General features: G+C 39.8%; 1 long non-coding RNA gene across 1 annotated transcript; it reads left to right on the top strand.

The window, feature by feature from the left end:
* Positions 1 to 14: 14 nt before the first annotated feature.
* On the top strand, positions 15 to 8,790 carry LOC117828756. Its single transcript, XR_004634488.1, has 4 exons — positions 15 to 501; positions 2,141 to 2,228; positions 2,383 to 2,581; positions 8,594 to 8,790. It is a non-coding gene; the product is annotated as an uncharacterized LOC117828756 (long non-coding RNA).
* The last annotated feature ends 6,031 nt before the right edge of the window (positions 8,791 to 14,821 follow it).

Raw genomic sequence — 14,821 nt, 5'->3', positions numbered from 1 at the left:
GAATACAGGTTGCGCCGGTGGGAATCACAAACAACGTTACCTAGTGACAGGTGGTGACAGGTGTTTTCTGCTCTTTGGTAAATCACAAACATAAATATTTTGTCTTTAAAGACTCTTCTTCTACGCTTAAAATAAGGTGTTAACATATTTTAAAGTCAGTTACAGTTAATTTTTAAAAGTAAAAACATGCCAGCCTTTGGACTCACCTGTGACCTTTGACCCATTTCAAAAACTGTGTAAGTGGGCCAAGATAGAGATAAAAGACATATAATACTTCAAGTTTGCAGGGGTTGAACCCCACATTTATGTTAAATCTGTGAAAAATAAAAGCCTAAGAAAAAGTCCACGTGCAGGGAGAGTAGATTATATTAATGACAACAACCACAAAGTGCTAATTCAGGTGTGAGGATACTAATGTGGTGGAGACAATGCAACCATACAATAAGGAGGATGAGGAGGAGGATGAAGAAGAGGAGTGCTTGAACTAAGTGCATCTATACTGTAAGTCATTTCTTGAATTAGAGTTTAAATACTGCCATGTGTTGTATGCATTGGGCTAACATTAGCTACAGCTGCTAAGAGGGGGTGCATGTAGTGTTATCAGAATGAACTGCGTGTAGTAATATAGTATGTTGCCATACTTGCCTTTTGTTTGGCTTTATAGGCTTAGATTTGGTTGTTCAGTTGAAGAATGTGATATTGTTGTTCTTGGATGCAGTTGTGTGTACACATGTTTTCAACAGTAGGCCTTGCACACAGATTATTATGTGCAGGGGCCATTGCATTTTACTTCATTGAAGGGAATTTACACTTGCATTGTACATGGTTTTTCTTCTTGTTAAGCGGTTGAATCATCAATTGTGGAGCAGGACTCAGACAGAGAATGAAAAAGGGTCAGATATTTTCTGCTGAGTGTTAGTCACATTTTGCTTTCTGTATTTGCATCTTCAGTTGGTTTAGTTTAATAAACAGATAAATATAGCAGGACTTTGGTGTGATATTGCAAGACACGTCAGAGTATGTGCACTCTGGCTTTGGCAAATAGAACTGTAAATATTACCTTTATACTTCTTTGTACAGATTGTATTGTAACTTAGAATTTTTAATATATAGGTTTCTATATTTATTGTCCCTACTGTCTTGTTGTTAAGTACAGGTGTTCCAATCACCACGTCCAATTCCTTGTGTGTGATCTCACTTTGCGATAAAGCTGTCTTGACTCTTGATTCTTGACCGTAATAAGCCTGCACAGCCTCTTGAATGCATTTATTAAAACTTATAGTTGCAAAATTGCACTTCATTTCTCAGTAAACAGTTAACAGGTCGGGATACTTTCATTGCATGTATTACAGGGAAATGGTATCAACTTATTCACACATTTTCAACTCACTATAAGTTCCTCTGCTGCTTCATCACTCTGTCTGGTGTCTCCACTTCTTTGTGATGTTTATGCAGCCTAAAAAAGCAGCATTTCATTTATATACCCATGCATCTTAAATGCATTATTTATCTAGTAATGTTATCCATTCTAGTTCTTGCATCAAACATTTTTAACTCCTGCTACAAACAGTCTCCCCAATGCTCGCCCAACCACAATTCCCTACTGGTGGTGCTAAACCTCTTTTAAAATTTACATACAATACATACAATTATGATTGATATAAATAAACATTTTTTAATCTACAAATAAAAGAAAATCATCAACACACACACACACACACACACACACACAAAAAAATGCATCAAACTAAGAAGCATACTGTCCCTTCATTCCTTTGTAATTCAAACTTTTTCCACCAGGTGGCAGCAAATACTCATCTAACCGTATGAGGGAACCAGTTTGACACAGGCATAGTGTTACTGTGTTGTGTCTGTACACAGATTATCATGCTGGTATTTGGGTTGATCTCGTCCCTTGGCTGCAGATCTCTTTCTGTAATTTGCAAGCAACAAACAGAAAAAAGACCTAATCACTCATTTTGCCTTTCCAAAGTTCACCATGAATGGTTCATTCATACCTTACAGGCATTATTGCTGCATACAGTGGAATTACACTGTGGACAGAGGGTCACTACAACAGGAAACACTGTGCCGGCCATCAGCTGATTGTGTGTAAGCAAACATTTCCTTCCTTTTTTAGCAGGATCAGTCAGCAAAGGAGTGTGCGGGGTGGCGCCGGTGGTCTAGCGGTCTAGGCGAGCGCCCCATGTACAGAGGCCATATTCTAGGTATGACTCCTGGCCTCTACCATTTGGTGCATTTCTTCCCCCGCTCTCTACTCCACACAAAAATCCCCCCTGCCCAAAAAAAATACACAACTCTAAAATAAATAGGTGTGTGTGTCTTTAAGTTATATTTTGGGGCTTTTTTGCCTTTATTCAGAGAGGACAGGACTGTGGAGAGAGCAGGAAGCTGGAAGAAAGAGTGGGGAGTGACATGTAGGGAAGGGGGCGAACTGAACCCAGGCTGCCCACTTGAGGACTCCTACCTCTGTGCATGGGGCTTCACCAGCAGGCCAAACTGGCACCCTTGGGCGTGTGCATTTTTATTAAGAGAGACAGACGTGTGTGTTCATGTGAATGTAAGTGGATTTACTCTGATTGGAAAACACCTGAAATCAACTTTGTGTGCACTTATCCTGATTGTATCCTCACCCGACCCTCGATGTGCCTCATTTATCTTCCTATTCCATGTTTATCTAACCAACAAGTGGAGCGGGTAGTGCCTCTAAGTAGCTGTGGACTCACCCCCCTGTATATTTCATGTTACAATATGACTTATTGTGACTGCCACAAAGTAAACTATCCTAACAGGTACTCTGATTCTACATGTAACCACAGGAAAATATACATCCAGCAGCTATATAATTCAAGTGAATGTTTGTTCATCCATTAAAAGAAAAAAGCATCAGACACAACAGTTTACCTAAGCTATTACTGGCGCCTTGTAAGCAGTTTCCCAGATGCCAAAGACAATGGAGAGGCAGGAGGATGCTCTGAATAAACTATGAGAACAATCCATTAGCTATTACAGGACTATTAACATTACTTTGGCAGATGCAGAGCAAAAGGATGCTGGTTTTTATTTTTATACAAAGGGGGAAGAAGACAAATAAACAAGTGAGAGCTGAAGAAGTACTTCTCATGTTGGTATGACAGAGCAGGGTGACGAAACTGTCCAATAAGAGATAACATGTTGATTTTTAAGAAGATTAGAGAGTTCTGCAAAATTATCTGGAATACTGAGTCACTGCGGTGCTGTAGTGTGACACCCTTTAAGGATTTGATGGTGTATAAATGTACTGTGGTAGTCTCTGATGCTTCCCACTGGGATGATAAAAGTATTTCAGCCTAATATGTGATCAGCCTTCTAACAGAATCTTATTGATTTTCATCCAAACTATTACACATCAGCTTTAAAGCTACTGTGAATACTGTGAATAATAATAAGCATGCAACTGAAAGTGCTTCACAAAAGAATAAAGAGACAGAAATTGGTAAAATAAAAAAAGACATAATCATTAAAAAATACTTACAAATAAAATAAAGTTCATACAGTAAAATTAATAAAATAAGTGAGAGTAGAAAGCAAAATTAAAAATCAATTAAAGTTGAAAGGATCAGATAAATACAAGAAATAAATAGATAACTTCATAAATAGATAATAATTGTTCTCTCACTTTTTAAATGACCAAATATGTTAAAAGTGAGTGTTAATCACTGACTTTTACAATAGTTGAATTGTAATCTTAGCTAACGTAAACAGTATGCTATCTTTCTTCCTCACTCTTTGATTTATCATCTAGTGATCATCTTTTTTAAAGCTCCTGTGAGGAGTTTTATAGCTGCTGATAAAACAATCTGAAATGAATATTGATGTTTCTTTATGAGATGCAAAAACAAACATTACCATCAGCGACAAGATTGATAATTATTTTTAATGTCTAGATCTGCTGCTGTGTGGTAGGTGTAAGATGCGATGATTGACTCCACCTTGTTAAAACAGCCATTTTCTTTTTTTAAGTTATATTTTTTGGCCTTATTGCCTTTATTTGATAGGACAGCTGAAGAGAGACAGGACATGTGGGGAGTAGAGCGCAGGGGAAGACATGCAGGAAATGGTCGACTGGCACGGGAATCGTACCGGCGACCCCTTGCGATGAGGACTGTAGCCTCTGTATGTGGGGCACTTAGACCGTGAGGCCACCAGTGCCCATTTTTTTAAAGATGTTCCACAGAAAATAATCTCAATGTTTCATATATGACTCACAAAAGAAATGAAATTATATATGTTTTTTGGGGGGTTATAAAACACAATTTAGTCATGTACAGGAAAAATCAGCTAAGAAGAATGTGGTTCCACTTTGTCCACAGGGGGCGCCAAATATCAACACAAACCAGAAGTTCCTCACTGTAGCTTTAAATGCAGAAAGCCAGATGTGTCTTACCTGAGGTTAAATTGCAGATTTCAGGGGGGTCAGGCATTGTTGGATACATCTGTGACAATATACACAACCCCATACAATTTTTTTTACATCACTCTTGTCTTTAATAATACTTTTTATTGCCTTTTATATATAAGTAATACCTTTTATTTGCAAAAAAATGTGCTTGAAATACATTCAACTTCTCAAGATGTTACTTCTATGACCCCCTCTTAATTCTTATCTGAAACATAGTATTTTTATACTTACATATTGTGAAAGCAAAATGAAACACTAAGGTTCACCAGACCAAATCTTTCTTCCAGACTTTAAGTGCTACCTATTGAAATATTTGAATGCAGTCACAGTCATGAATAGTTTTTTCTAAACAGTGACTTTGCAAGTCTGAAAAACTTGGCTTGAAAAGTCCTGAATTAACATTCTGCAACATAGTAATTAGGAGAACGTGTACATGTTTAAAAAAAGGAAAGCCTGATTCTTGCCCTCTAAATCAGGTCAGTGGCTGAGCTGGCAGAGCGAGCTGCCTGGCTGTTTACATTATAACAATATCTTTGCAAGGTCACGTCCCTCGCTGCCTCCTCTGACACACACACGCAGGCGGCCTGCAGTCTGGCTCTTACACTGAAAAACCTGAAATTATCTGAAGCTGTGGGAGATGATAAACATCTCTGTGTGTCCACATCTCCTGCCTTCACCTTTACTGTACTTCTCCCTGCAGCCCCCCTGCCGTGCTCCCGTGTTTAGTTTCTCGCCCTCTTCACCTCCCTCACTTCTTCAAGTAGTTACATAACACATAAACAGAGCCATTCGTATGCTCAGATCGTCCCTCCGTACCGATCCAATCTCTGAGCTCTAATGGCTTTCTCAACTGCTTCACAATTTCCACCCAGATACAGATCTATACTTTCATAATTACAGCCTGCCTTTAAACAGGGATCCTGTCTTACACCAGATGACAGACGCTTTCATCTCAGCACTGCTCTGTTGACTGAAACACACTGTAGCGTTTTGTTCTGCCACATTCAGGTCCATTCATAATTAGGGCTGAAGCATTTTCTCACCAGTTTGCTTTTCCTCTGGAGAAAGCAGCTCAATCAGGGTACAGAGAAGGTCATGTAAAGGTTTGAGGTGCCTGATGAAGTCCAGAGGAGATTTTTGAGGAATTGAAACAGTTTCCTGACTCAGCTATCAGAGTCATTAATCATGTTTTTGAGGAAAAACAGTCAGTGTTACACAAGCCCTCCCTTATGGGCTCAGCTCTGCGTTCAATGTATATAGTATTTGACCCCATGTGCACAGATGGCTAAAACATTCTCTGGTTATCATAAATCTCACAGTGGGGTGCATTATAAGTTGGCTTAATCATGACTCTATATTCTAGACTTCTTTTTAAAGCTTAAAGGGTCAGATCCACTTGGTTTTAAAAAGGGGAAAAACATCTGCAGCAGAAATTCTAATGACAAGTCCTGAGCCCTGCAGACAGCTTTGACCTCTTAAAGCTACACTTATTTCTGCCTCCATAGTGCAGAGGAGGTGAAGTAAACGTCCTTAGCAGTGCTAACAGCTTAGAAAATTAGATTCTTCTTAAAAAATACAAATATTTCACATCCTTACAATACAATTTTGAGGTGCAAAACATTATTTGGCATACACATATGTATAAACAGCAGCTTCTAGCCCAAACAGTTAAAACGATGTCTTTAATTTACAATGAAGTCATTTGAACTCGTCTGAGTCTGACTCTGATGCAGTCCAACACTGCTTCTTTGTGGGTTGAATCTGCATCCAGTCCAAAAACTGTAATGACTTGTTCCCTGAGCCTCACCACGCCCTTTCTCTGAGTTTCCTGAAAATCAGGCCAGGATATTCTCTCTGCAATCCTTCCATAAACAGACAAACAGCACCGACAACATGACTGACAGAGCTGACTGGGATCAGAAGAGGTTACGACCCATGCAACATGTTTTTGAACATGAAACAGTTTTATTATCAGACTATGGCTAAGGTTAATTAATTCCTTCAATAAGTGTGAGCAGAACACGTAGGTTGAAAAATATGAAAACAAAAAATCATGAAGCTGTATTTACACATGCACATAAGTCCTAAAAAGTAACTGAAATGTATGGCCTTGTAATGGGTGGTGGGTGGGGAAGGGTGTTGACATTCAGATGTGACAACTGATGTCTCTTTTTTTGTTTTTGTACCTTATGTTGTGTATCACACTGTCTGTCTGAAATGTTTAAGATTTTCTACAAATAAAGTTGGAAAAAAAAAAGTTCCTGAAATTTTCAGGGTGAGCAGGATGTGTGAACACGAACAACTGAATTTTTCACCTGGAATTTTTCAGGCAAGGCCCCACCATAGGAACATTTTGTGTGAGTGTGTGTGTGATATTAATGATAATAATAATAATTGATAGGACTTATACAACGCTTTTCTGAGAACTCAAAGTCGCTTTACAGAAAATGCGAAAAAATAAAGCAAATATTGAAACAGAACAAAGAAAGGGGTGGAGCGGGAGTAGAGATTATGTGTTGTATGCTTTTTTGAACAGGTAGGTCTTGAGGTGGTTTTTAAATGATTGAAGAGAGTCAGAGTTGTGGATGTTTGGAGGGAGAGAGTTCCAGAGATTTGGGGCAGCGATGGCAAAGGCTATGTCCCACAAGCTGCAGTGCTTGGTGTTGGTGATGAGGGACAGGAGAATGGCATCTGGTGATCTAAGGCGGTGAGATGGGGAGTGGCGTTTGAGGAGGTCAGTCAGGTATGAAGGGACGAGGCTGTTAAGGGCTTTGTAGGTGATGAGCAGGAATCTTGAAGTTGATAATTATTGTTATTATTATATATTATTATCATGTGACCACTGACCAGTGAGAGTCCTGCATCTATATACTGTAAATAAAAATGGACGCCATATGAGCTTTTTGCTTTATGCCAAACTCCCTCTACTGGCCCCCTGCCTCTCTGATGTTAACAGAGACAAAATAGGAAACTATGAAATTAACATATCACACAACCCTGCCCCGTGCAAACCAGCCAGCTTGGCACAAATTATTTTAAATTACTGACAAATTGCAGAATATTGCTGGCTCGTGTAATACTCGAACACTCGCATCAAAGAGCTGATTGACATGATGGGTTCACAGGGACTTTAATTTACCCACAGCCTCCCCTTGTCTTTGTGAAACACACCAGAGGAGATGCAGCAGGAGCATTAATTAGCTTTTTGGACTTTGATGGGAACACACATCATCGCAGCCTCTGTTATCACAACAAAGAAACAGCAGCCATGTCCAGCGTGAGTCTCAACACCAGCGTTAAGCTGTTAATGTGTTCTGCTCCATCCATCACAGAGATAATCTGAGATGGTGGTGAGATGGCACTGTGGTGAATTTAGGTTGTGTTGCCCTTTGAGGGAGCGCAGACAGTCATTAGGGCCCTGCGAGGAGCCCTGGGAAACAGGCGTCAGCGCTATTTATAGAGCTGTCTCAAGAAGTCAATACTGTTGTTCTGTGAGGCTGTATAATGTGCTGCTCTGAGGGACAGTGGTCTGCTCTGATAGATGCCTGCTTTATGACACCTACAGCAGCTGGAAATACAGCTGCATACATCACTGTTAAAGTCTGCAGTTTGCATTATGTACAATCAGTCATTTGGGTTTAGTAATAGTAGATTGTGCAAAGATGATTCAACAATTATGCTTGAAATTTGGGTCATTATACAACTGTGCATACGACTGAACCTCACTGGTGAATGATGAATTGCCACAATGTCTCTGATACTGCTTAAATCCCTGCACATGATTAATACATGCACGTTTATACAAATATCCAATTGCTCTCCCCATTTCTCCTTGTTTTGACTTCATAACAAATGTTCATGTTGCCCTCCATCTTTGTGCTCCTCTCCCTGCATGTAGGTCAGGCTCGGAGCATTAAAATGCCAAAAGGGTTGGCATACTTTTTGTTCCTTAACATGGTAATGAAACCACTAAAAAGAGACAGAAATCCCAGCGTATAAGCAAAAAAAAAAAAGAGACTGTTTGGTTGGATACACGTGTTTAAATATTAGTAGCCACTTAATTCAATGGAACACTGACTTCATAGCCTGGATCTGCATAATCGTGCACACTCGTGTTTTATTTTCCCCCAGATGAACCTGGTAACCCTCCTGTCAAGACCGCTGACCGTATATAAAGATGGACTAGAGTGTCTCCAGCTGTCTGTTGTCCAAAAGTGATGCCAAAACACCCCCACAATTGGCGCTGACATTTTGCACAATTGCAGCCAGTGTCTGTCATGAACTGCAGAAATGCCAAGAACCCTTCAGGTTGGTACAGACCGCAGAATAACAGCTTCTTGTGTCAGTTTAAGAGCAGAAACCTCTGTGACTCTTGGTTTCATGTTTATTTTGTTTTCTCTCAGTTCTCCTTCTCGACACTACTCTCGGTGATCCAGTGCACACTATGCCACATAAGCATTATATCCCATTTTAAGCATTAAATAACTTAAATGAATATTTTGACATCATTTTGCATTATTAGAACCATAAATAATGAAAGAAACAGGTTTGAAAGAAGAATTCTCTTATATTAATTTTGATTTTAAAGTTTGATCCATGTCTCATCTGTTGACATGGAGGAGGGAAACTTTATAGTCCAGTATGGAGAGCTCCAAATGTTTTCCATATCTTTGTTTAGTCTGATATTCACAGACAGATTTTGTTCTGACCTTCGGGTGACACCAGTCACAACAAAAAGCAATACAAATGCAGATGTAGCTGTAGCTACCTAGCCTAGCAGCTAGCGTCACAAGTTTTATTGCTATGATTGGTTGGAGAGTCCTGATGCATTGTTTTTTAGCATGGTGATAACAGTTCTCAGGAATTGTAAGTATTGCACAATTCTCTTGGGGAGTAAAGCCACAGATTTTATGCGTCAGTGTTTCAGTATTCCTGTTCTTACACTTGTTAGGCAACACAGGGAGCAGATTCTGTATGTCACACAGTAATCACGTTAGCAGATTTTTAAAAAGTGATATTAGTTCAATACTTTTACTGATTGATGAACTCAAACTATGACCCCATGATTAGATTTTCCTACATTGCTTTCGGTACAATATGAAATATGAAGCTAATAGATCTTGCACACGTCTTGTTTCAAATCAAGATGAGAAAAATACTCTTTGTAAACATTACAAAGAAATAGACCTTTTATTTGAGGAGGGGTTTGCAGTCTGGCAGTACTCCTTTAAAGTAGGAGTAGCTTTAATTTCTGTGTTGATTTTGGCGACTCCTGTGGGGTGAAGCTGGAGGAGTTAATTCCAAGCTGCAACCTCTGGTCGTGAGAATTGAAGCAAATGTTGAAGTGTTAAAAACTGCAGTTCCTCGAGTGTCCACTTGAGGCTGGCTCAGGAAGTACCAGAAACAACATACACACCCATTAATGAAAGCTGATCTTTACAGCAGAAATAAACATGTTTTCAGCCTGGTACAAAAAATGAGTGTAGTCTGAATTGTTTATTTCTGGATCGGCACACTGTATGGGGTGTGATTTTTTTCATAATGAGGCAATTTCAAAGATATTAAGATTACGAGTTTTCCATTATGAGAGGCACAGCTGACTTGATTGACAGGCGGGAACACTGTAGCTGTTGGCTAGGAGGCTCAAAGCCCGCCTCTTTCCCTCACACTAGCTCGACAGCGGTTAGGTTGACTTCAGCATTTCCAATATGGCTCCCGTCGACGATCAGCTTCAAAATAGTGCTTTAAAAACAGATGGGTGACGCCACGGATGCTACGTCCATTATTTATACAGTCTAGGGTTAATTCTTGTCTGATCTTATTGAGCGACCAAGAAACTCACCCCTCTGACTCTGACGATCATCAAAACTTATTAACCCAATAGTCTGCACATAGTCTGATTTGCTTTCATACTTCATAAAGAAGCATCAGTTTTAATTTCAGTCTGTTTCATCATAAGTATAAAATTCCTTATAGTAGCTTTAATCATTAATTTATTTTACAGCCTTCAAAAGTGGAAAAAAATGGCTTTCCTGTCCCCTCTCAGGAGTACCCACTGTAACTGTGCCTGTACTATCTTTACATGTCCTCGACTCATGACACATTTATTAACCTTGTCATGCCAGCCATCACCTTTGCCAAATACCCTACATGGGAGCGGCAAACTCATTAAGTCTGCAGCCATCAGAGTCTAATATGTCACTTTACACAAGCGAATACAATAAATCAACATGAACAGATAACAACCTTATCAATATTCTCCACTTTTATGGCAAAAGGATTGATGTTAAAGTGCAACGTTATCTGCCGCACCATGCTGTGTGTCGTGTCGGCTTCCTCTTCCTGCAGACAGATGAGCTGCTGGAGCTCTGCTAAGTTTGAACCTTCTCCAGCGCTGAGTGATCTCCAGTAATCCCCAACACTCGCCTGTCAGCAACTGACTGGTGTCTGCCACAGCAACCACGGTATAAGATTATCAGGCTGTATCATCTGATCCTACTGACGCCCCAATGAGCTTAGATTTTACAACAGCCCCCCTTTTGACCTGGGGTATTTATAAGTGAGTATGAAATATAGACTGTATGAAAAGATGGATGACATAACAGCTGTCCAAAATTGAAGCCAAAATATCCAAAGCTCCCCCTACTGACTGGGTGCAGTATTGGTCATAAATAATAATTCTAAAGTGTATTTACAGGCGCCTTTCAAAGCAATCAAGGTCACCTTACAATACAGATACAGTGCAGTGAAGAGGTGGAAAGAAATGTTACGGATGTCTGGTAGGAGGGGGTTCTAGAGGCAGGTGGTCCTATGGTGGTCAAGCGGGCGAATGGTATAGTGAGGTGAATGGAGGAAGAAGACGTGAAAGTGCGGGTGGGTGTGTTGATGTGCAGACGTTCAGAGAGGTATGGAGGAGCGAGGTTATGGATGGCCTTAAAGGTGAGGATCAGAATCTTGAAATCGATGCGGCATTTGACCGGTACAGATGGGACATGGTTCCAACTTTAGAATCAAAATACACGTGAAATGAATTTTTATTCAACATGATTTGTGTCACCTCAGTTTCTGCTTTTCATCCTCAGTGATGTCCTTGTGTTCATTTGTCTTAAAAGTCCAGTTTGAGTCAGTTTCTGACGCTGTAAAGGAATACAACACCCTGATTGGCAGCCCTGCTGCGCTGTGTGAACAAGAAAAGCAGAGAAAAGGAACAGAGAGAGAAGAAGTAACGAACACCGACAAAGGGATTATTGAACTTTTCCTAACTGCGAATAATTAGTTTTTCATGCTGTTTATTTTTAGAAAATGTGTCCCTCTCTCTTGTCTGGTTCTTAATCAGCACAGTGAACACTGATACACATGTGGCCAACAATACACCAGAATGTAAGATTTTAAAAAGTGCATGACACAAAGTTATATATTTACAGTATACTTATGTTACTTTGTGAATTTTTTACGTTTCTACATCCTATTTTGTAAGCTAATGTGCAAAAGGAGATATGTCTAAGTATCAACTCTAGGGAAGACATTGAAAACACTTTATTGTGCTGTCCTGGCATAAGATTTGTAGGCTAGAGAAGTCTTAAATGTTCCTGGAACAAAACAAATTTTAGAGCTGTTAAACAACCTTTTTTATTTTGTTACAAGATTGTCTTTTGTTAAAAACTGATGCATTGCTCTCTGACGCTAGAAACGTAGCCATGAATGGCATAAATTTGTGAATGTGACTATGAATTTAGCATGGGTCTACACTGATTTCATAAGCAGACCCCCAACTGTAATATGTTTTTCACACATCTTTTATTGTTATTAGCAGGCTTCAGATGTTTAATAAAGGGGACTAAACCATGTTTTTTTTTTTTTAAATGCTCAATTTGCAGTGTTTTTAATGAGAAAAATAACATGCGCATTATCTAGGGCCTCCTTTGTCCTTCATCATTTTGTAGGTCTTCAGCCAGCTGGGAATAAACAAATGTTTATTCATGGACAGCTAATGTGCATGAAACAGATTGGCTCTCAATCTAAAAAAAAAAAAAGAGTGTCATGAAGGCTTCAGTCCAAAATGGAATTCAAAAACCTCCCAATCTCTCCTCAGAACAGCTTGAATATCATGATTAGTTAAAAAAGGATTCACAAATGAGCTATTTTCTGCTCTTGTACTTCCACAAGCGGTCAGTGTGTGAGCTTATAATACAGTGGAACATTAGGTTGTATTGCTGACAGGTTTATATGATAAAATGTTCTCTGCCCATCCCAGGAGGACCTTGATGCTTTTATGAGCTGAAAAGAGAATTATTTATAACCTGGTTGTTTGTTGTCTGCCCACACCACCTGCTCTTATGATTTGACATTTACACTCCAGTATATCTCACACCACATCAGGTGAAGGTGGGTCAACATGCCTCTCGTGATTGCAACAATCAACTTTTACTATCTGGGTCCTGTTTACTCACATATCTCTGAGTAGTAGTGAGTGTTGAATAACACATTGCTCCATGATTGATTCTTATCTTGCAGCAGTAGTTATCAGGACAAAGATAGAGTCCAGCCCAGCTGCAGGCTTCTTGGTGAATGTCACTGTGAGGCTTCGTGATAAATTGTATCACTGTGTGCTTGCCTTCTATTCACGGCTAATGAAAAGACATTTAAATTCTGACCAGAGTATCTAACTAAACAAATTTCTATCTCTTGGTTTGGATGATTTTGCATGGCTGGAAGTACTGAGGCTATAGATGGTATGCTGATGAATTAAACCACAGTTCATACTTGATCCATTTGTATTCTAGACTCATTTATCTGAACAGAACAACCTTTCAGCTCAGCATATCAGCTCCTACATGTATCTTTTGGCTGATGATGCCATTGTGTATCTCAATGAATGGTTTCCAGGTTGGGTTCATTGATTTACAGCTCATTTACTGGTGCTGAGACAAAGCACTACATTTGCACATGTTGAAAGACTTCAAACAGATGATTATTGTATTATTTATTAACACATACCATGCAAAATCTGGAGCAGTTATGTCATTAAAGTTATTATCCTTCAGATCTTTATTATGTCACTCGTACACACATTTCATGCCAACACATTTGTTATGTAAGCACCAACTAGTAGCCACAGAAGCACCAAAATCAAGCAGGGATTAAGTCCTGGTCCTGCTCTTTTCTTGTCAATTTGGAGCAGGCTGGGAAGGCGATACAAACACAACACAAAATAGTTGCTCACACACACACAAATGCTACAGACTAAAATGTACATTATCATTCATTCAGGGTTGTGGTTCTTTCCATCGACCCACTTCTTTAAAGCTGCAATGAGGAGCTTTTAGGTGACACAAGTTAAAGTCACCTAAAAGCTTTTTTCGACCGCAGGAACTTCACCCTGGAACTATGGACTTTACCCCTGAACTACTTGCGTTTCGACCGGAAGAACCAGGGTCTGAATTTAGTTTAAGGGTAGTTAGTCTCCCCCCTGAAAAGCCCATGCTTGGGGGGTAGTACATTTCAAAGATCCCGGGACTTTCGGGGGGCAGGGCCTGCAATGCTGAAAGTGTCTGATTGGTAGATTAACTGCAGTGTTTGTTCCGCCCGTCGTCCATAATAACATCACACACATCTGTGACTCACTTGATTTTTCTTTCTTTACTTTGTTCTATCCTTTTTTTGTATGTGTGTGTACTTTTCAAAAGAAGACGCTGTGATTCACTTGATTTAACAGCTTGTAACAGTGGTCTTCTCTAAATCCACCACGAATTCGTCTCTCTTGGTGTTACGGTTTGAAAAGTGACCCTGTAAACTGGAGACCTTCAGCTGAACGTGTCGGTGTTTGTGGAGTTTACACAGCTGGTGAAACACAGAGGGAGTTTCAAGATTCAATATCCTCATCAGATATTTAATGATCGCCTAAAGACATTTATGAGGGATGCATCCGGCTGAAAGTCGGCACTTGACAGGGTTGTGGTTTAAACCAAAACACCGGCCGATCTCTGCCACAGCTTTTTAAGTTAAAAAGGATTTTAAAGCTGTGTTGAATCGTCTTTGCTGCTCACACTTATCTTTTCTCACGTGTTGATTCAGTGAATCCATCTGTGATGAAATATAGCACCATCTAAAACAGCGCCAGCTGAGTCTCTTTCATGCTAACAGGCTAACTGTTGTATTGCTCATAATGATACCTGCCTGTCCATCTGCTTCTATGGTGTCATCTGTGATGAATGGCATTCGTTTTTGTTTTACTGCCATCTACTGGTCTGGTGGTGTAGTGAATTTACTTTTTTTCCCCTCCATACATCACTGGCCTGATTTGCACAATCTACCCGGGACTTCATCCCGCGGTCGGAACGCAGACAACAATGGGGGCAC

The sequence above is a fragment of the Notolabrus celidotus genome, chromosome 17 (genome assembly GCF_009762535.1).
Source record: "Notolabrus celidotus isolate fNotCel1 chromosome 17, fNotCel1.pri, whole genome shotgun sequence".
Taxonomy (NCBI): Eukaryota; Metazoa; Chordata; class Actinopteri; order Labriformes; family Labridae; genus Notolabrus; species Notolabrus celidotus.
This window is presented reverse-complemented; position numbering and strand designations above follow the sequence as displayed.